A 24,843-nucleotide genomic window follows, 5' to 3' on the forward strand; every position below is an offset into this window, starting at 1 on the left:
AATCATGCTCATGTTTGTCCGAAACTCCCCAAACAATAAATTCTTTTTTTTGTTTTCTTCCTCCTGTTGAGCCCTTTACAATGAATCGTTTTCGTTGCCCCCTCCGAAAAAAAAACAAAAAAAATATAAAACTGTTCAGAAAAATTCAAAAAAAGTAAAAAAATGTTCAGAAAAATAATAAAAAAAATATAAAACAACAAAAACAATTTAAAAAAAAGTTCTTTTCAGAACTACCTCCCCGTTATAAAAAAATTGGTACAATATTTGCAACTGTGCCAACCTCTATTTCTCTTAGTTCGCTTCCCAGTTCGCTCCCCGGTACGCGAACCGGAAGCGAACCAAAAAAAATTTTTTTTTAAAAAGAACAGTAAGTATAAGGGAAGGAAACAGACAGTTATGTTAAAAGAAAGACAGCTATAGGGGAGTAAACTAGAGATACTATTACCCGTAATCCACTGCTGATGATGTCACATATTACATCATTCATGACATGCTCAGTGACATCATCAGCAGAGGATTGCGGGTAACAGTATCCCTAGTTTATTCCCTATAGCTGTGTTTCTTTTAACATAACTGTCTGTTTCCTTCCCTTATACTTACTGTTCTTTTAAAAAAAATTTTTTTAGATCTGTCAGAAACAGTGAAAGTAATGAAATATAAAAGACTACGTAGAATATGAGCACTGTATGCAACAACTTTGACACTGACAGAAGCCTCACCTTCTCCATGCCTCCTACACAGTTCTACATGTACATCATAAATGCAAACAGAACAGAATTAATTATACATGTTAAATGGTTTATTTTTGCTGTTCTCAGAATGTATCAAATTTCACTAAAACAGTGACTTGAAGGTATTCATCATATAACAGCGGGGAAAAAAAAACACAATCAAAATGATTGTGTTTAAAAAACCCATACATTACAAATCAGAATTCAGAACTCCTTAAAGTTAACTTACTTTCCATGACGGCCAAGGATGTCCTATGAACAGCTTACACTCTGTTGTGCTGTTATTACTTTCAACCCGCCACTTTCTGAAAGAAAACCTCCATCGTTTTCAAAAACATGTTACATACAATAAATGACTTCTCGCTCTCTACCACACGATTCCACAAGGCCAAATCGTGTCAGAGCCATGTATAACTCTTGGATTTCTTGTAAGCCAATCCCGTCTTTTCGCATTTCCGCAACTTTCAGAATTAAAATGTTGAAGATCATTTACACAATCCTGGACTAGTAATATCTTCCCCTTCTTGCTCAATCATGTTCTACATTTCCTATCACACTGATACTGCTTACTATGAAGCAGACTTACACTACCTTTATGACTAGTACAATTATTTAATTCTCTACATCACTTTTAATCACAAAGCAATGTAAAACAGTAGACAGCATTGCAGACTTACATTCCCTCTACTCCATGTTTTGATTCGCTGCTTCAATTAGCTTATAAAAAGAAATAGTTTTTCTGAACTCATTCAAAGTGCACGTATTTCTCAATAACGTCCAGTGTTATGGTAAAAAGTTATGTCTCTGTACTACACTTATCGTCAAGGCCAAATAGTGTAGGAGCCATGAGAACTTCTTGAAATTCCTCAGAGCACATCCCGAGATTCTTTCCCTAAAATTTTGGTTTTAAAAACACCAGGTAAGAGTTTTTAAGGTCATATGGCAATTTTTTTTTGAAAATTAAAACAGAATCATTGCAGAATGACCAGCCATTTCTACACTTTAAATAAGCTGTATAATGTCCTGATGTTATTGAAGGACCATCATGATATATAATTGCTACAGTTACAAAAGTCCTTCCTGATATTGACAACTGTGAAGCCACAAACTTTTTAATTAAAGTTGTCAATTTTGTTCCATCAGGCCTACATCGTTGGAACATTAAAATGACATACTGGCCATATGTTCGTATAAATAATGTGGACATCATTTCAGATTTACATTGGCTACACTCCATGTTGTGATCAGCTGCTTTTACTAGCTTATTAAAAGAGACTGATTTACTGTCTGGCAAAGTTAAATATATAAATCTTTCTGAGTCTACACTAGTAGTAGCTGATACCCTACAGTTCTCGCAGTCATGCTGCCATTGATAAGAAAGCCCAAACAGGTGATCTACATCTACACCTTCATCATGCAATACATCAAGCATATACATTAAAAACTCCTGACAATCTTGCTGACTATTTTGAGAGAATTGTGTTTGGCCTGAACATCTGTCTAACAGATTTCGAATTTCAGACACACTTTCTATGTTTGTTCTATCAGTGCTACATTTCTCTAACACAGAATTTAACAAACTGCAAAATCTTTGATCCGAATTGACCACAATCTGTTCTTTTAAAGTTTCTAGAGAAAAGACAACATTAACCACTACATTAGCATAGCAGTTGACACCAGAACTGTTTTCAAATTGAAAACCAACAACATCTTCAACAGAATCCTTTTTGTTTCTGCTTATAATTTCAGGTTCATCAACTTTTCGTCTTTTTGCTACAACCTCCCCAGTATTGGTCACATTTCTTCGTTTCCGGCCTACCACACGTTTCTCAAACAAAGGATACTGAGGCAAATGTGGCGCATACTCTCTTCTCAACCTATTGTATTCCTTAACACAATCTAGATCCGCACAAATGTTTGTGACATCACACTCAATCAAGTACAATCCCGATAAAGTCCTAACTCGTGACAATGCCACATATGCCATACCCTCCTTGAACACAGAACTGCCAATATTCACCAATGCACAGTCTACACTTAAACCTTGCGATTTATGGATTGTCACCGCATATGCCAAGCAAACAGGAAACTGCTTACGACGAACATATAAGTCTTTTACAAGCAAAAATCTAGCAGAACAACGAGCAATTAGCTGTACTTCCTCAATGCCATCAAATTTAATTTTTAAAAATTCAATTCCATCTCTATTTCTGTATTTCACAAAATCAACAACATTACCCATTGATCCATTTACCAGACCTCTTTCAACATGTAAATTCCTTCTTAAAATTATACGGCAGTTCAAGCACACATTCAGAGTCTTTTCAAAACCCGCAGTTTTAGATATACTCTTCTCTAATGAATCCAATTTTGTTTTCAGATTCTCAGACAAAATAATTGTTGATCCCATATGCTCTACTCTGTCAATAGCTTCCAATTTCACAATCTCTTGCTTTTCTAAATGCAACATTTTGTTGTTGAATTTGGCACATTCTGCAAGAGTTGGCATCAAACATATTCCAGATTTTTTCTCAGTAACTTTCTGAAAAATATTCTCAGGCACAACATCTTCGTCTGGATATAAATTTGTCAGTAATCGTGCATGTAAAGCTTCTTTCCCATGCTCGGTCACTTTTCCAATTCTAACATCTTGTAGAATAGTCTTGTAAACTTCATCCTTTGCCTGACGCATATTTTCATGCAGTTCAGCATAATTGAAGTTTAACCATATATTGACGTTGCCAATACTCCCTAAGCACTTCCTAGTATCTTCATGCGTGAGCATTTTGAACACAGGTTGCCCTTTCACTGGTGTCAGCTGCAGAAGATCTCCAAAAACAATGATGTGTTTGCCACCAAATAACACATCATACTCTGTTTTGAGAACTTCTTGCATTCTCAAATGCACAAAGGCAAGCATGACATTGGAAACCATGCTTACTTCGTCAATGATAAGAAGTTTCATTTTCCTCAAGACTCTTGAAACTTCAAAACAAGCATCTCCAGATAGCTTGTGATATTCTAATTTGTTGTCATGCTCCACTGGCAGCATCAGTAAACGATGTAAAGTAATCCCTTTAATGTTATGTGCTGCCAGTCCAGTTGGAGCGGTGACAACACAAGACAGCGATGACTCTGTCCTTTCCTGCAAATAACATGAAATTGCTTTAATAAGGAAACTTTTTCCAGTTCCCGCTTCTCCACTCACGTACAGTCGGACAGGCTTCAACGACGTACATGAGCACTCTTTCTTGTCATGACTTAATCCATGATCAATTTGCATGGTAAGTTCGTCATATATTTTCCTCTGCTCAACGTTGAGTTGTCTTTCCAACTCTTCTAAGTTAACCGCATCCTCCTGAGCATGTGCCATGGCTCTTTCCACTTCATTCATAGCAGTGGCAGCTTCATTTTCGATAAGAGGTCCTCCTAGTGGATCCTGACTCAATGAAGCAGAACTCTGACTGTCCTGAGAACTGTCTCTGGCAATCTCGGCTGCAATCGTTGCTTCCTGCTCAATTTCCACATTCAACATTTCTACATATTTGGGAAAAGCAGGACATTCTATGGTCTCCTTGGCAGCATTGAAAGAGTCTTCGTAACAGAGGAAATCTCCAAGCAGTTCCTCTTCTGCACGCCAAGGCTTAAAAAGTTGCAAAAGTGCTAAATAGAAAAACTCCTTTTTTTCAGGAGATTCGCCACTCAATTTTCGATGGTTTATCAAGTGGCATTTTCTTTGCTTGACCAGACATCCCTCACTTCCTATTACAGCATACACTCCTTTCTCAGTATCTTCTTTGATGTTCCTCTTGAATATGTAATTTTGCAGAACCTCATACAGACAAACATTCTCGAGGTGACTGCTTCGATTTGGATAATATGTATCCAACATGTTGCTCTTCAAAATGTCGGTACTGTTTGGCTCCTTTTCCGCCAAATACTCAATTTCCCGCACAGGTTTCAGAACTCGATTACGCGTTGCAGCAAGACCAACACTCGCCCAAACGATACTCCTGGACTTGGCATAGAGACTTGCTGAAGACAACCGGTCAGAACATTCGTAAGCTCCGATTTCTCGATGCGACAACATCTTCAGACTGAAACTGTACAACTTCTTGCTGAGGCTCTTTTCATGGGAAATGTCCTCCCACATATCCTTCAATTCTGTCTTCTCTTTTTTGGTGATGTAAGATGTCACATACCTAGCCACAGCCATACAGTTATCAGCCACAAACTGTATATCCATGTTAGCATTCCACATGGACAAAATCACCGGGTTGTAGTCGTTGATGTACTTAGACTCTTCGTTCCTCTTCAAATTGTATGTGTTTTTAGGTGATTTCTTCATCACATTATGTCGCAGCGAAGACATCAAACTGTTCACTCTTCCTTTAGAAATCACCGATCGTGGAAAGCCGAAACGACATTTGGTGTAGAACTTGTCTTTGTTCCGGAATTTACGACGACAGTACTTTCCACATCGATGGCTTTGGAAACGTAGAACTTTTTCTCTTAGGCTTTTTTTCTCCTTTGCGTTTGGAACAGCACACGTAGAATACTGTTCTATGAAACTCATCACTGAGTCGTCTGCATCCGTTCCAAATTTAGGTGCATCCTTGATCCACAGCAACATATGTATATGAGGAGCACCTCTTGCTTGGTACTCCTTCCTCCAGAAGAAATCCAACACCTCTCCAAGAGGTGGATTCTTCTTATTCATGATGAAAGACATCATACCTTCAAATCTATGATTGAAGTACCTACATACATTGACTGGATCCAAAGAGCACAGTTCTCCGGGTGTCTTGAATTCGATGTTTTCTACGTTAGCATTTGCCTCTCGTAGAAATTCAAGTAAGTCTTCCCAGCCATACTCAGCACAGCTCAAAGTGAGGAACCATGTGGGAGTTCCTAAGTTCCTCAGCATACATTTTAAATCACCATGACGACGGTACCAGTACTCATTAGTACCACGCTGACACGCCATGAGATTAATCAGGTGAGAATCCAAAATACTGTCTTGGACATTGACTTTATCCATAAAGTCACTTGCCGAGATGTTTTGCATGTGTATACCACTTTTCAAGATGTGGTTCACTGCATATGACAGTCCAGACAGATCGCTTTTAAACAGGAGATGAAACAAATAAGGAATGCATTGTCGAAACCTAGGATCTCCTGCATACAATCGCAAAGTCCGGTATTCAGAAGCAGGAATTTGATGAGGTCGCTCATCATATCTTCCTCCCTGACCTGTTGGAAAAAGCTGTGGGAAACACCGAGCTTCCAAACTTTCCTCCCAAACACTAATGGGACTCCCTTTCGCTTGTTTCATTTGAAACAACTCAATAGCATTCCCCATGACTTCCTTGGAATGCAAAGGATGAACACTATAATGTTCATATATTTCTTCACTAGTAGAGGGTTCTACTTTCTCAATTTGACCAGCACACAAATCGCTATCCTCTTCCTCACTTACTTCCTCTTCTGCAACATATACATTTTTATAGTATTTATTATATTTTTTCAAATACAATGTTGCCCTTTTGACTTTCCTAACATCTACTAAATCTTGCCATATTTTCTTATTCTTTGTCGGAACCCCATTAACTAAGATAACCAGAGGTTCCTCTTCCACTTTTTCTACTCCAATTGTGTTAATGTTTTTCTTCAAATCTAGAGGCAAATAAACAACTCTTCCCTGTAATCCTCTCTGTAAATCTGATGGAGGCAATTTCCCTGTCTTTGGCTCCATTCTTACAATAGCCTGAAAGGGATGGATACTTTGAATCAAAATAGATTCATAAGTATTTAAATCCTTCAATTCAGAAGGAATTTCAACCAATTCCAGATTATTATGAACTGCTCTAGCAGGCATCTGGTTTTGATTTAATTTGTTACAACAATAAGTACACACACGTTGATCCAATCCCAAATCAAAACAATTTTCTACCATCAAGTATGTTGTAAAATCCTTCCATTCACTATTATTTTCCCTTTCACTTTTTCCATATAAATCCACTAACTTAGTCTGATTCTTATAATAAGTGCGTCGACAACACACACAAGTGAAATTTGGCCTCTCACTTGATTTCACCTCAAACGTCGCAATTTCCCTCTGGAAATTATCTGTACTGGAAACCTGTACACTATCTTCCACATTACTCTCTTCTTCTTGGTCAATTTCAACATTCTCCTCTTTACTTCCAAAGTAACAAAACTCAATTTCTTCACATATATTCTTCACATCTATTTCAGAACCATGCAAAAGAGCAGCGCATAATTGTTTAAGCATAATTGCTGGACTCTTAGCATAATACAACATTCTAACTAATTTCCTCACTTTATTATGATGCACTGCTAGCATCCTGAAATGATGAAAAACACTCTGGCATACTCTCCTGGAAAGACAAGCCAGTGAATGACCATGCAAACCTATCACTTCTCTCACTCTGCAAGGATCTAATTCTTGCAACAACTTCATTTTCTGCTTCAAACTTTTCTTACTAAATGACCGTATAAAATCACAAAGCAAATTGATGGAATCCTGTCGTACACTGCAAATACTACTACACTTCCAGGTGTACACAGGACCCTTAGGACGTCTCCCTAAAACCTCATTACCTAACACCTCTTCTATCTCTGTTCTCACAAGTTTTTCTTTTTCAACTGGACAACCATCTTTCACTTCATAAGCTCGACCACTGGTGTCAACTGCATGCACCAAATCATTATCCTGGAAATAACTCTCCTCATTAAAAAATGCCTCAGAGCTTGAACTATGCATCCATTCTCCAGAAAAAACTTCACAAAAATTACTACGATTAACTATTCTCTTCCATCTACTATTTCTTTTGAAATCATAAATTACCTTGTTTACCTTCCTAATTCTATTGATTGTCAAAATAAATAACTTACGTTTAATTTCAAATGCCTGATCAATAACTTTCTCAACTATTTTTTTTCTCTTATAAAAAACCACTTTCTGCTGACCTTTCTTAATATTTTTTAACAAATTCCCAATTATCCTGTTGCGGAACATTCGTTTACGAATATCCCTAAACTGTTGTTTCCTTCTACTTTCATGCATAGAGTTATCTCTTACTCTAGCAGTAACATTTCTCATTGGCCTTTCCTTACCATTTGAATTCATTCTCCTTTTCTGGAGTGAAACATTTTCTGTAGTAATATTTTTTTTACTACACATATTTCTTATGACTGTTTTTCGACTCTTACCCGGTGCTTTCTTGGTGACTTGACAAATCTTTTTGTTAGAGGACTGCTGCAATATTCCATGCTCCTGCTGTCTTTGACGTTTTCCAGCCTTTCTTACTCTTTCTTTGCTAGGCATCCTAAAATCTTGAAATAATGTGCAGTTGAATCTGTGGTAAAATATAATAAAAAATGTTATTAACCACTATTACCCAACAGTAAATTAATAACAGTCATCAAAAACTTAACACACTACTTAAGTATATAATATACTGAAGCCTATCTTCAATTTTTCACTGAACAGGACTCATCTCTTCTTAACCTTGGATAAACCTCACCTACTCTGTGTCCCCTGCACATAATTAAATGTAAAGGGGCAGATTTATATTAACTAGCACATCCCCAGGGATGCACCAGTTAACGTGCACCGCTGCTCTGCCACCCACGGTGTGCCGCATTTACAATCAGATAGGACAAAGCTACATCAAAACCCTGCGCCTGCTTGAAGCAGGCATAGATCTTGACGCAGGTAGGCTGAAAGCTAAAGCAACAACTAAGTGTCGTGTGCAGAAGTTACAAAAAAGGAAAAATGGCGTTTAAACCAGTAATGAGACCATGCTAACGTAATACAGAGTAAAAATATCCAGGATCTACATCAGTTTGGGGTTCACGAACCTGGCAGGTACAAGGCACTGAGGCTTTCCACCGTGCATGTCTCATCCCAAAACATATGTTGTTTGTGAATGAAACAATTTCCCAGACCAAATGCTTTGGATTGGCTACTTCTAAAAAATTAAACACCCCTACTATCCCGGAGTTAGAGGAATACGATGGTTGGAGTAATTTTACTCGTTGTCTATTAAAGATTTACAGGCCCTACTCCGTAATTCTTCCTTTAACATTTCCAGTATAAATCCAAAAGGTTGACTGCTTTGGCAACGTGCCTTATCCACGGTTTAATAACGCTGCCTTTTGCTTTATATAAGTTTTCAAAATGTATGAAATATATACCAATAGGTCGTTATTAACCTTTAGGTAGTGGTTTTCTTCATCAAGTCTGGTCGCTTCCATACACATACAGATTTTCAAAGATGATCAAGAACTTGATCTGAATGGAGAGGAATGCACTGAGACGCCAGATCATTCACTAATGTGTAGGCACATACAGTTACACGGTTCATGCAACAAACACCGACCAAATATGGCTTGCGTGTTGCAAGGCACACCAGTTCCTGCTATCATCCCCACGTTCAAGTTCTTGGAAAATGGTAGTTATTTGATGCTCAATAATGAAGATTGTTCTGGGTTAATTAAAAGTATTCATTTTATCGTAACAGTAAATGAACGGGTTATTTGCTGCAGAAATGTTCTATTTCCTCCCACACATGAACATAGGGAGTTTTCAATCTGGCCACAAATACCAACCTTGGGAGCACATTTCAACGGCATGGCAAGAATAAGAGCTCTTTTGTCTCAGAGAGAGGTGGCCTTGAGTTCGGCCCGTGAAACTTTCGTGCTTCACATAGCGAACACCCGTACAGAGGTGCAGACCCTTTTAAATACAGATTCGACTTTGCATTTCAGCAAGATTACCCATTCATTTCCATGCAGCAGGAGGCCCATAGGAATGAAGGTACAATTTGCGATTAGCAATTACCTCATCGCAAATTACGAATTTTTCCGACGGTGCAGGGGTGTCTCAAGAACACCCTGCTGCACCCCTGAAAAAGAAATTTGGGGTCATATGGCGCACATAAATTTTGAAAACATTCCTTTACCTCAAAAACGATTTTCAACTCATAATTTGAAAACACTGCACATGGGGAAATGACTTAAAATGTCCTTAAGACACATAAAAGCATTTTTTTATTGCCTTTGCAGCATTTTCCGTCACCTTTAACATGCCTATGTAACGGAAACATTCAAAATCTAAATTTGCCATGCACAGGTGGGAGCATATTTACAAGCAATTTGCTCCACAGACAAACTTCTTACATTGAAATGGGAAAAATAACATCACAGACTCTCAATTACCTTATAAAGAAGCAGACACCATTATGTCCTTCTCATCAATATTAAAACCATTGCTTTTTCTCAAAAACGATTTACAAGTCATAATTTGAAAACACTCCACAGCTCCTATGCACATAAAAGCCCTGTCAGTACTAATACTTCACATTTTCTCCAATTACAATTTCTCAAAGAAACAAAATCTATTTGTGAAACACTTGAGACAAAGCAACATTTGAAAAACACAACTTTCTTCATAATTTTCTCCTTAAAGCACACTATTTTCTATCTAAATTAAAGAAATCTTTTCTCACCTTAGCAAATACTTTGAGTTTCAAAACAGTCTCAGAAACACACCAATTTGTCTTCAGCAGAGCAAAAGGTATTCACTCCAGAGTCTGCAGCTATCAAAAGCACAGAAATGCTGTAATTCCTCACACATATCTCTCATGTCACCCAATCAAAACTCTTCCCTCACTTTTTTTCAAAGCAAAACCCTTCCCCCCTCTGCCCCCTCTCTGCTTTTTCTGCATAGCAACCACCTCTTGCAAGACCTCTCACACAACAATGTTGCAATTGAACTCTGAACTCTCAGTGCACCTGCATATCCAGAGCATTCTTTCATTTAATGATTTTTTCTTCGCCACTCAAAATACATCTTTCAACGAACTCATCCATTCACACTAACTTTCTGTTTTCAGCAATCAAAATCCACCAATCACTCTTACTGCTTCATTAACACAGAAACTCCTCAGTTTTTTTCATTTTACACTCTCATTTTTTCAACTGCCATTTCATTGCCACACTTCATCTGACTGCAGCAGAACCTTCTCTCGCCATGTTTTCTGTCTGGATTGTTGGACATAGTTACATATATTGGGCTCAAAGGTACGCTGAAAACAGGAATTTACCTAGCCTCAATTTACAAGATGTGGAAATTAAGTGGTTTGGCCACAGAGGATTAAAATGTCACCAATTGATACCATTGGTGAAAACCTTTATGCATTTGCCCAAACCTGACCTGTTAATTGTGCACTGTGGAGGTAATGATTTGGGCACTTTGACTGGGGTAGGTCTGGAAATGCTTTTAAAGGACACCTTTGAGCAATTGATGGCACTTTTTCCTCAGACTGCCTTGGTATATTCAAATATATGCCAAAGACAGAAATGGAGGTGGTCAAACCAATTTTGTCCACAAATTGAGAAGTCGAGGAAGCATGTAAACAAATCTGTTTCAGCTTACATGAGAGACCATGGAATGGGCTCCCTGTACAACAATAACTTGCGTTACTACATGCAAGATATCTACAGAGGAGATGGAGTTCACTTCTCAGATGAGGGCAACAGAGTTTTCACTCTGAATTTAAGAATGTGCATTGGTACCTACTTATAAGTACCTAAATGTACCATAAACCCAAAAGCTCTTCTCAGAGCTACCCTACATCTGATCACTCACAATTATTATTGTACTCTAACTTTTTTCACTAATTTTCAAGAAAGTACGCTCCCCAGAACGCTTCCCGGTTCGCGAACCGAGCGCACTCCACGCAAAAAAACTAAAAAAACGGTATATTTTTTTTGCCCTGCGAGAACCTTTCAAAGCCTCCACATCAAACCTAGGGGGTCAGGGACGATCTACTATGCCCCCTTATGGTCATTTGCCCCTTCGCTTTGGCCTCCTCTTGTCTCTCGATCCTACCGAGAGACAAGATGGCGGCCGCTACGGACTGTTTGGAATGTTTACAGACGCCGAAAAACCAATCAGCTTCGCAAACCTCCGTAACGCGAAAAGTACGCGAAGCGGAGCGCTGTTACAGATATATATCTTTTTTTGAACGTTAATTTCTCAAAATCCACTGGAGCACATATATTGAGACCTAGCAAAGGCACATCGGGCTACCAGTCCCTACAATTTTGCCAAGTTTCGTGCAAATCCATTCAGCCGTTCGATTATTATTATTATTTTTTTTTTTGCCCCGCGGGGCCCTTTTAAAACCTCCACATCAAACCTAGGGGGTCAGCGAGGATCTACTATTCCCCCTTATGGTCATTTGCCCCTTCGCTTTCGCCTCCTCTTGTCTCTCGATCCTACCGAGAGACAAGATGGTGGCCGCTACGGACTGTTTGGAATGTTGACAGACGCCGGAGAACCAATCAGCTTCGCTTCACAAAGCTCCGTTGCGCGAAAAGTACGCGTCCTGGGCCGCTGCCCGGTCCGCTGTTACAGATATATATCTTTTTTTAAACGTTAATTTCTCAAAATCCACTGGAGCACATATATTGAGACCTACAAAAGGCACATCGGGCTACCAGTCCCTACAATTTTGCCAAGTTTCGTGCAAATCCATTCAGCCGTTCGGGCTAAAAGTGAGGCCAACCGCCCTATGGAAATTAACATGGGAAAAACGCGTTTTGGGACCCCCCTTTTTTCTCGACCCCCCTTGACGAACCCCCCCCAAATTTTCAAAGGCTGCTCAGAAACAAAATGTGCCATTTTCCTGAAAATTTCAGCCAATTCCGTCCACAAACGGCAAAGTTATTAGACATAGAATTTTCAAAAAACCCATAGAGAAAAAATCCTAACTATATATACCTACTGGCGACCGCCAGTAGGTAATATAAAACTATATATATATATATATATATATAAAACTATATATATATATATATATATATATATATATATATATATATATATATATATTCACTGAAAAAACCATAGGTTATAGACCATATATAGTTAGGAATTAGCATTTACAAAACCTTGAAAATTCACTGAAAAAACCATAGGTTATAGACCATATATAGTTAGGAATTAGCATTTAAAAAACCTTATTTTACTCACACAAAACCATTGAAATTCCATATATAGTTAGTTGCACTAACTATATATCGCGCACCCGCAATCCACTGCTGATCATGTCACATATTACATCATTCATGACATGGTCAGTGACATCACTGATGACATCACTGATGACATCTCAAATGACATCACTGATGAGATCACTGATGACATCATCCAGTGACTGTGTGTTTCTGTAAAGTTTAAATATGTTTTACATATTGACGAATGAGTAGATGTATAAGTGTCTGGACGAAGGATTTAGTAGGTGCATGACTGAATGTATGAGTGAGTGATTAAATGTGTCTCACTGAGTGCATGGGTTAGTGACTAAACTGTCTTAATTTGTGCATCATTATGTCTGTTGTTCTGTAAACTGCTGCATGTGTTGATCAGTAGCTATATGATTAACTATATGGGTTATTGATTGATTGTCCAAGTATTTGTATGGGAGACTGAGTGTGTGTGTGGCTGGCTGGGAGGTGTGTGACTCTGTGCAGATCAATGTGTACTTGTATCAATGATTGTATAAGAAAGTAAGTATGTGTTAGTATATGTTTGAAAATGTAAGGTGCTCTATGTTTAACTGTATAGACAAGAAAATGGAAGTGTGATTGATTCTTTACAGGACTGACTAGGTGTGTGAGTAACTCCATGGATGAGTGGCAGAGTGTGAGTGTCTGTATAGGTGTATGAGTGCATATGATAGTGTTGTAAAGATGAGTGATTGTATGTATGAATGATTGTATGGGTGAATGAGTGGATTTGTGTGTAGACATAGGAATCAGTGAGTACGTATGTAGTAACTAGTATTGGTGTGTCAATGGTTTCAAAAATTATATTCTGTATTTAACACTGGGTGAAACAGAGGTTATATTAAAATGTGAGGAGATGCATTGTATTGTCACATGAATGATATCATCAGTGATGTGGTCATTGATGTCAAATGAGATGTCATCAGTGATGTCATCAGTGATGTCATTTGAGATGTCATCAGTGATGTCATCAGTGATGTCACTGACCATGTCATGAATGATGTAATATGTGACATGATCAGCAGTGGATTGCGGGTGCGCGATATATAGTTAGTGCAACTAACTATATATGGAATTTCAATGGTTTTGTGTGAGTAAAATAAGGTTTTTTAAATGCTAATTCCTAACTATATATGGTCTATAACCTATGGTTTTTTCAGTGAATTTTCAAGGTTTTGTAAATGCTAATTCCTAACTATATATGGTCTATAACCTATGGTTTTTTCAGTGAATTTCAATGGTTTTTTAATAGCAAATATCATAAGCTGTCGAATGTCAAGTACGTGGTAAGTGAAAACATTTTCGTGTTTATGCACACTGATCTGCTTTGAATGGTGCCCCCCCTCATTTCTATTAGGAGTACTCTCTCTTTGCAGATAGTGAAAGGTAGTTAACGCAGGCCTTTGCCCCCGTTGTAATTTGTCGTGCCTGCTTCTCTCTCCATTTGATTGATTGTTATCCAAGTATTTACTGTTTTAGAATTAGTTCTCTTTGGTTCATTCTCTATTTACAAACAAACACAGAGTCGCAATACTCTGTTTAGTCTTTGCAGATAACGAAAAATCGTGTAAAAAAAAAGAAAAGGAATCGAGCAAAATCAGTAGGCCACTAATGGGATCTCTTTTTGACCTCGCTAAAATAGAAACATTAGGAACAACCCCTCATGACAAATACAAAACTAGTGAGATGAACTGAACTCCACACAATGATGGCTGCAAAACAGCTCGGCTCCGCCACCCACCCCGCCCAAAATAACGATAAAGAGCGGCTGCCATGATTGGTTGCGGAATGGCCACAACGGAGCTACGAAATGGTGCTGCTCTCATGCTAACCCCAGCTTCAGTCTGAAACATCCAGAAACACTGTAGACTACCAATTTGATCAGTTCCGGTAGCGCCCCAATGTAACCCGGTAGAGAAGAACTAGCCCTCCCCTCTTTGACTGATGGTTCTTGTTGCCTGTCCTTTCTGTTGTCATTTAACAGAACTATTTAGCCTGCTGAAAGGGGTTGTGTTTCGACCGCTGGTTGGTGCAGACATTTTGACTATATTCTGGACCTGCGTTGTCGCGTAATGCGTCATATGACGCGCCGCGTTAGCGCATCCGGAAGTCATCCGGGGCGCGCAGCGCGTAACGTAAGCATAACAAGTCATGTGACTTGTTAATAAAACTTTTCATTGGTTCATTTTACTTTTCTTATTCTAATGATGAAAGCCTTGGTCATATCACCTAAAAATTACGCTTTTAATTACTTCCGAACATTATTTTCTCTTAAATATATGTTATAATGTTCCAAGCTAATGTACTTTCCCGGAAATTTTACAACTGTCCTGCAAGTAAAATATATTCTTTTTTCGAGAAAAAGAGCGTTTCTTCGTCCCATGACGGAGCCGTTGAGCAAAAGAGGGTCGACCTGCTGTCTTAGTCGCCGATACGCCTGAATATGAGATTCTTATCGATCACTTTATGTTGCAGGAATAGAAAACACTACAGCCCTTGACCATTTATCTTTACTGCGTTCCTTCGTATTATACCTTTTACCCTTCATGTAATTGGTCTGCTTTATTTCACTTGCCTTTTAATGATTCTAAAACAGTGACTATTATTAAAAACTTTACCAATGTATACACTACTACCATGTTTTCTTTTAAAAACCTTTATTGTGAAAATTTCATTATACAAATACGAGCCTATAACCACGTGGGCCTGCCACGGAGCAAACTGTAATCGTATATGATGAATAGACATTTACACTGTAGAGGAACGTAACGGGCGGGCCATTAGGTTGCAAAAACTAAGGTGTCTAACAGTTACGGAATCGGTGGACGTACATTTTATAATTAAAATACGACAGAGCCAGTTACAATAAAATTATCTAGATATACATTTGCGGGCAAGTACCATGCGTGACGTTAATTCGAACTTTCAATAGTACAGTAATCAATAACACATCAGAACTTAATATCAATAGGGATGTCGAAATACTCAATCAATTCTCGTCCCCGCCCGCCATGTGCTTCAAAACTGCATACGTATCTCGTGATTTCAAGGTTCTGCAACCAGTACACAACAAGGAGTTACGAGTCCCATTTATTCCGGCGCCATTTTGGGCGAGGACGGGCAGGTCCAGGATATAGTCAAAATGTCTCTACCAACCATCGACTATGATGATGTTCATATGCTGTATTTATTAGAGTAACACTCATCTGCCCACATGAAATTAATTTACCACAATCTAAACATGTCATTTTAATCTTTCCAAAGTTCTTCTAAATATTTGGGACCGTTTCCCTTGCCTCTGAAGCTCTCAGTGCCACTTCTTTGATGAATGTACTAGCAGGTCAGGGGTTCTCCTCCAAATCTCTCTTTTATGCAGCACTATAATTAATTGGTGCCACCTCTCCATATGACGATGCATGGTATAGTTACCACAACTATATATTTTTTCGGTTCCTCTGGAGAGTTCATCGTGGCAGATGAAGCGTGTAACATACCGGGCATTTACCTTTTTTTGCATGTACAGGAAAGGAAAAAAAATCGAGCGTTCGAGTTCTTAGGTGTCCCAGGGCCATTTTAGTGGACCAGGCCCAAATCCAAAGAACAGCTATCTCACAGGCTAATGGGGCGACCCACGCCGAGTTTCAGCATTGTAGGATGACCACACAAGTACAGCAACTTGCTAGACATCACCTCGGTGCCATCCGGATCTCGGCGCCCCACTGCAGATGAAGTGCCTCTCAACTATGAAACCACCACGGTGACATCCGGATCTTGGCGCGTTGTGCTGCCTTCGGCCTATTCGCACATCGGTCCGCTACTGACGCCATCTCACAGGCTAATGGGGTGACCCACGCCGAGTTTCAGCATTGTAGGATGACCACACCAACAACTATATATTTTTTCGGTTCCTCTGGAGAGTTCATCGTGGCAGATGAAGCGTGTAACATACCGGGCATTTACCTTTTTTTGCATGTACAGGAAAGGAAAAAAAAATCGAGCGTTCGAGTTCTTAGGTGTCCCAGGGCCATTTTAGTGGACCAGGCCCAAATCCAAAGAACAGCTATCTCACAGGCTAATGGGGCGACCCACGCCGAGTTTCAGCATTGTAGGATGACCACACAAGTACAGCAACTTGCTAGACATCACCTCGGTGCCATCCGGATCTCGGCGCCCCACTGCAGATGAAGTGCCTCTCAACTATGAAACCACCACGGTGACATCCGGATCTTGGCGCGTTGTGCTGCCTTCGGCCTATTCGCACATCGGTCCGCTACTGACGCCATCTCACAGGCTAATGGGGTGACCCACGCCGAGTTTCAGCATTGTAGGATGACCACACCAACTTGCTAGACATCACCTCGGTGCCATCCGAATCTTGGCATCTCAACGCCTAGTGGTATCTTCCATACAGAAAATATTGTTACGCTGCCTTTGGCCCCATTCGCACATCAGTCCGCAACTTAGACATCACCTCGATGCCATCCGGATCTTGGCATCTCAGCGCCTTGTGGTGTCAGTCAGAAAATATTGTTGCGCTGCCTTTGGCCCCATTCGCACATCAGTCCGCTACTGACACCATCTCACAGGCCAATAGGGCGCCCCACGCCGACTTTTACCATTGTACGATGGCCACACCAGTGGCACAACTTCCTAGACATCACCTCGGTGCCATCCGAATCTTGGCATCTCAACGCCTAGTGGTATCTTCCATACAGAAAATCTTGTTACGCTACCTTTGGCCCCATTCGCACATCGGTCCGCAACTTAGACATCACCTCGGTGCCATCCGGATCTTGGCATCTCAGCGCCTTGTGGTGTATTCTCTTCAGAAAATATTGTTGAGCTGCCTTTGGCCCCATTCGCACATCCGTCCGCAACTTACACATCACCTCGGTGCCATCCGGATCTTGGCATCTCAGCGCCTTGTGGTGTCTTCTACTCCGAAAATATAGTAGAAAATATTGTTGCGCTGCCTTTGGCCCCATTCACACATCAGTCCGCTACTGACACCATCTCACAGGCCAACAGGGCGCCCCACGCCGACTTTTACCATTGTACGATGGCCACACCAGTGCCACAACTTGCTAGACACCACCTCGGTGCCATCCGGATCTTGGCATCTCAGCGCCTTGTGGTGTCTTCAAATCAGAAAATATTGTTGCGCTGCCTTTGGTCCCATTCGCACATCGGTCCGCTACTGACGCCATCTCACAGGCCAACGGGGCGCCCCACGCCGACTTTCAACATTGTAGGATGGCCACAGAAGTGCGACAACTTACTAGACACCACCTCGGTGCCATCCGGGACTTGGCGCGTTGTGCTGCCTTCGACCTATTCGCACATCGGTCCGCTACTGACGCAAACTCACAGGCCAACGGGGCGCCCCACGCCGACTTTCAGCATTGTAGGATGGCCACACCAGTGCGGCAACTTACTAGACACCACCTCGGTGCCATCCGGATCTTGGCGCGTTGTGCTGCCTTCGGCCTATTCGCACATCGGTCCGCTACTGACGCAAACTCACAGGCCAACGGGGCGCCCCACGCCGACTTTCAGCATTGTAGGATGGCCACACCAGTGCTGCAACTTGCTGGACACCACCTCGGTGCCATCCAGATCTTGGCGCGTTGTGTTGCCTTCGGCCTATTCGCACATCGGTCCGCTACTGACGCCGCCTCACGTGCCAACGTATTTTCTCCTAATTTTACACCCTATGCCGCATAACAGGTCATGTGACTTGTTTATAAAACTTTTCATTGGTTCATTTTACTTTTGGTTTCCTAATGATGGAAGGCTTGATCATGTGACCTAAAAACAACACTTTTCATAGGATGAAAACTTTTTTTTTTCCCCAAACGATGAAAGCCCCACCTTGTTTCTGGATGTTTCAGACTGAAGCTGGCGTCAGCATGAAAGCACCACCATCTCGTAGCTCAGTCGTGGTCATTCCGCGAGCAATCATGGCAGCCGCTCCCCACCAGAAGCCTGCAGGAGTCGGAGCCCCCAAAACTTTTGATGAATTCTCAAGGCGGAGGGGACGCTTTCGAGAATGAGGTCCAAGACCTAGCAGACAAGCGTCCGATTTCCAAGGTGTCCCAGGGCCATTTCAGTGGACCAGGCCCAAAAAGGAAACAGCCTGCCGCCATTTTGAGAGTCCTGTGACAGCCGCCTATCGCTGCACCGCAAGAGTGGGCGCAACTCAGCTGAATTGCGGCTTTTGACACAGTGGACCAAAAACGGACGGAATGGCAACTGAAACGGTAAAGGGGCGCCCCACTACAACAGATGACACTCCACCTGGAGAGGCCCGTTCACGCCGCCTCCCCCGGGGCGCTCCACGCCGTTATTCGGAGCAGCATTGTAGGATACCAAAACCAGTGCGGCAACTTACTGGACATCACCTTGGTGCCATCGTTCTGCTGCCTTGGAACTATTCACGCAACAGTTTGCTACTGATGACCCACCCCCCGCGACGCCCCATGCCGTTATTTGCTGGGTGGCAACTTACTAGACATCACTTTCGTGTCATCTAGATTTCGGCGCGTTCTGCTGCCTTGGAACTATTCGCACAACAGTTTGCTACTGATGACCCACCCCCCGCGACGCCCCACGCCGGAAATCTGGACGTTGTGCTGCGTTGGGACTATTCGCACAGCCGACCGCTACTTCGTTGTTTTTCCCTAAAAATGTTTATATGTTATTACTATTTTTGTTTTCTTGTATATATTTATAAATTATTAAAGTTTTATAATCTTACTACTTTGTCGGAGTGCTATATATTTTTAATGTGACACATAATTGTAAAAACTTTGATGTACAAACAGTCATCCCTGGAATCTTCCGCTTCAGGCTCTGATCTACTATAACTCCTTTGAAGAGGGGTGATTCTTTACAGCTGTGGCCATAAACTACATCTGCAGGGCTAGCTGATACCCTAGGACCAGCCTGGACAATCGGACACAGAGGAAAAGGAGTGTCAGAGGGTGCGGTAGTGAATAGGGCGAAAGGGAGGTGTCGGGCGGGCACAGGGTGTGATTCTCAGGGAACAGCAGCGCAGATGGGGGAGGTTTATTACCCATGCATAAGACAGAGAGCGGGGGTGACCACTGCCTGGGGGAGATGTTTGCGAGGGTGGAGAGCCATGCTAAGGATCGACAGCGTGCACAGAGTGGGTCTGGTCAAGGCATCTAAAATGGCTGCCGTGCACGACAAAAGTGTGGCATTTGAAAAAAGACAAGATGGCGCAGACAATGTTTTTCAACACTTCCTGATTTCCTTCGAATCGAACGTTAACAGACGTTGGGGCATATTACCAAAGTTAAGCGATATTTATCCCTAACGATGCTTAGCAACGATTTTTTTACCGTCAGAAATTATCGCAGATAAACCTTGCTATTATCAAGGTTTATCGGAAATACGATAAAAAACGACCGCAATGCATTAATATCGCTGAAAACTCAGCGATATTCATGCATTACCGAGCTAATGCTCTTAGCCATGTTATCCCCCACCCATTGGATAACATGGCTAAGAACTGCTCAGGGCAGGTGGTAGCTTTTAGAGATATTCGCCCTTATCTCGAATATTTCCAAAAGTTGATAATAGGAGATAGCGATGTTAGCGACTGTTTCCAGTCGCTAACATCTTGGCATGCCCACTTTGCATGTCATTAGTGATAAATATCACTCACATGCAAAGTGGGGCCCAAGATGGTCGCTATCTTCTACTAGCCGTCGCTAACTGGTGTTAGCAACAGCTAGGTAATACACATATAATTTTATCTCCGCGAAGCGGAACGCTGTTACAGATGTATATCTTGTTTCTGAACGTTAATTTCTCAAAATGCACTGAAGCACATATATTGAGACCTAGCAAAGGCACATCGGGCTACCAGTCCTTACAATTTTGCCAAGTTTCGTGCAAATCCATTCAGCTGTTCGATCCTACCGAGAGACAAGATGGCGGCCGCTACGGACTGTTTGGAATGTTTACAGACACCGGAGAGCCAATCAGCTTCGCTTCGCAAAGCTCCGTAACGCGAAAAGTACGCGAAGCGGTGCGCTGTTACAGATATATACCTTTTTTTGAACGTTAATTTCTCAAAATCCACTGGAGCACATATATTGAGATCTAGCAAAGGCACATCGGGCTACCAGTCCCTACAATTTTGCCAAGTTTCGTGCAAATCCATTCAGCTGTTCGATTATTATTATTTTTATTTTTTTTTGCCCCGCGGGGCCCTTTTAAAACCTCCACATCAAACCTAGGGGGTGAGCGACAATGTACTATGCCCCCTTATGGTCATTTGCCCCTTCGCTTTGGCCTCCTCTTGTCTCTCGATCCTACCGAGAGACAAGATGGCGGCCGCTACGGACTGTTTGGAATGTTGACAGACGCCGGAGAACCAATCAGCTTCGCTTCACAAAGCTCCGTTGCGCGAAAAGTCCGCGAACCAGAGCGCTGCCCGGTCCGCTGTTACAGATATATATCTTTTTTTAAACGTTAATTTCTCAAAATCCACTGGAGCACATATATTGAGACCTACAAAAGGCACATCGGGCTACCAGTCCCTACAATTTTGCCAAGTTTCGTGCAAATCCATTCAGCCGTTCGGGCTAAAAGTGAGGCCAACCGCCCTATGGAAATTAACATGGGAAAAACGCGTTTTGGGACCCCCCTTTTTTCTCGGCCCCCCCTTGACGAACCCCCCCCCAAATTTTCAAGGGCTGCTCAGAAACAAAATGTGCCATTTTCCTGAAAATTTCAGCCAATTCCGTCCACAAACGCCAAAGTTATTAGACATAGAATTTTCAAAAAACCCATAGAGAAAAAATCCTAACTATATATACCTACTGGCGACCGCCAGTAGGTAATATATATATATATATTACCTACTGGCGATAGCCAGTAGGTATATATAGTTAGGATTTTTTTCCTATGGGATTTTTGAAAATTCTATGTCGAATAACTATGGCGTTTGAGGACAGAATTGGCTGAAATTTTCAGGACAATGGAACATTCTGTTTCTGAGCAGCCCCTGAAAATTTGGGGGGGTTTCGTCAAGGGGGGGCCGAGAAAAAAGGGGGGTCCCAAAACGTGTTTTTCCCATGCAATTTTCCATAGGGCGGTTGGCCTCACTTTTAGCCTGAACGGCTGAATGGATTTACACCAAACTTGGCAAAATTGTAGGGACTGGTAGCCCGATGTGCCTTTGCTATGTCTCAAGATATAGGCTCCAGTGGTTTTTACGAAAATTAACTTTGAAAAATATATATTGGCTACATTGGGCTATATATATGTTGGAGCCCAAATGTAGCCCAATGTAGCCCAATGTAGCCCAAAGATGGCCACCAGAGACAAAAAAAACAAATGTAGCCCAAATATCAGCCAGATGTAGCCCAACTATAGCCCAATGACAGAATGTCCCAGAGTGTTCTAAAGAACAACTAGAGTGCTGACAGTCCTACTTATTACAAAGGTATGGCACACCTGAAGCCATCTTGATTGGAATAAAGTGGTAACACTTAAAACATTTAATTTAAAAATGAAAAAAATTGGGGGGTTCATTTTGCCATAGAAAGTATGATTAGCGAATATATGACGAAATCCCGCATACCATCAGTCCGCAAAAAAAATCCCGCATGTACTATTAGGCCGCAAATTAAAATAACGAAAACGTTTAGAACGAATATGCCTTTAGCATACACTAAACAACTAAACGACCCTAAACCCTAAAACACTACCCCCAGCATGACCCTACACTACACAAACAGTACAACACTACCCTAAAACCTAAAACACTACCCCCAGCATGACCCTACACTACACAAACACTACAACACTACCCTAAACCCTAAAACACTACCCCAGCATGACCCTACACTACGCAAACACTACAACACTACCCAAAACCCTAAAACACTACACCCCAGCATGACCCTACACTACGCAAACACTACAACACTACCCTAAACCCTAAAACACTACCCCCAGCATGACCCTACACTACACAAACACTACAACACAACCCTAAACCCTAAAACACTACCCCCAGCATGACCCTACACTACGCAAACACTACAACACAACCCTAAACCCTAAAACACTACCCCCAGCATGACCCTACACTACGCAAACACTACAACACTACCCTAAACCCTAAAACACTACCCCCAGCATGACCCTACACTACGCAAACACTACAACACTACCCAAAACACAAAAACACTACACCCCAGCATGACCCTACACTACGCAAACACTACAACACTACCCTAAACCCTAAAACACTACCCCCAGCATGACCCTACACTACGCAAACACTACAACACTACCCAAAACCCTAAAACACTACACCCCAGCATGACCCTACACTACACAAACACTACAACACTACCCTAAACCCTAAAACACTACCCCCCAGCATGACCCTACACTACACAAACACTACAACACTACCCAAAACCCTAAAACACTACCCCCAGCATGACCCTACACTACGCAAACACTACAACACTACCCAAAACCCTAAAACACTACCCCCAGCATGACCCTACACTACGCAAACACTACAACACTACCCAAAACCCTAAAACACTACACCCCAGCATGACCCTACACTACGCAAACACTACAACACTACCCAAAACCCTAAAACACTACACCCCAGCATGACCCTACACTACGCAAACACTACAACACTACCCAAAACCCTAAAACACTACCCCCAGCATGACCCTACACTACGCAAACACTACAACACTACCCAAAACCCTAAAACACTACCCCCAGCATGACCCTACACTACGCAAACACTACAACACTACCCTAAACCCTAAAATACTACACCCCAGCATGACCCTACACTACGCAAACACTACAACACTACCCAAAACCCTAAAACACTACCCCCAGCATGACCCTACACTACGCAAACACTACAACACTATCCTAAACCCTAAAACACTACGCCCAGCATGACCCTACACTACGCAAACACTACAACACTACCCTAAACCCTAAAACACTAGCCCCAGCATGACCCTACACTACGCAAACACTACAACACAACCCTAAACCCTAAAACACTACCCCCTGCATGACCCTACACTACGCAAACACTACAACACTACCCTAAACCCTAAAACACTACCCCCAGCATGACCCTACACTACGCAAACACTACAACACAACCCTAAACCCTAAAACACTACCCCCAGCATGACCCTACACTAAACAACCACCTCAACTCTACACTACACTAACACAACACTACACTACACAACACTACACTACACTACACAATCACTAACCCACGAAAAAATTAACACAAACCCACTTACCTCTCTCGTCATCGTGGTTTTCACAACGCAAATGCATTTACCATACATGCCTTTAAAACGTAATTCTTTGTAAAGGCATGCGCGATAAATGCACATGCATTTTTAAAAAATGCGGGATAATGGTATGCGAGGTCAATGACCTTGCGGGATAATGGTATGCGGACTGAAAGTCTGCGGGATAAAAAATGCGGGAAAATGGCTGCAAACCATGATTAGCAGCAGACTTCCCTGGTGAGCACTAGCTTTACTACAGTGATCTAATGAGCAACTAGAGTGCTAACATTCAGAATTTATGGCAAATGTGTGACACATCTGAATGCCTTCTTGATAGAACCAAAGTAAACAAGCATTGAAAATGCAATAGATCTCGCCCTCGTTTAAGTTAAAGCCATTCTGTTTGTAATGAGGTGGCTTTTTAGCTTTGCTTTTATTAGTGTTTTTAAAACTTTCATGTAAATAACATGCATATGTATGCATATATGTATATGTATGCATGCATTTATATTTATATAGATATGCAGATTATATATGTTTATATATGTATATTACCTACTGGCGATAGCCAGTGGGTATATATAGTTAGGATTTTTTCTCTATGGGATTTCTGAAAATTCTATGTCTAATAACTTTGGCGTTTGTGAATGGAATTGGCTGAAATTTTCAGGAAA

Source organism: Lissotriton helveticus, chromosome 11 (genome assembly GCF_964261635.1).
Source record: "Lissotriton helveticus chromosome 11, aLisHel1.1, whole genome shotgun sequence".
Classification (NCBI taxonomy): Eukaryota; Metazoa; Chordata; class Amphibia; order Caudata; family Salamandridae; genus Lissotriton; species Lissotriton helveticus.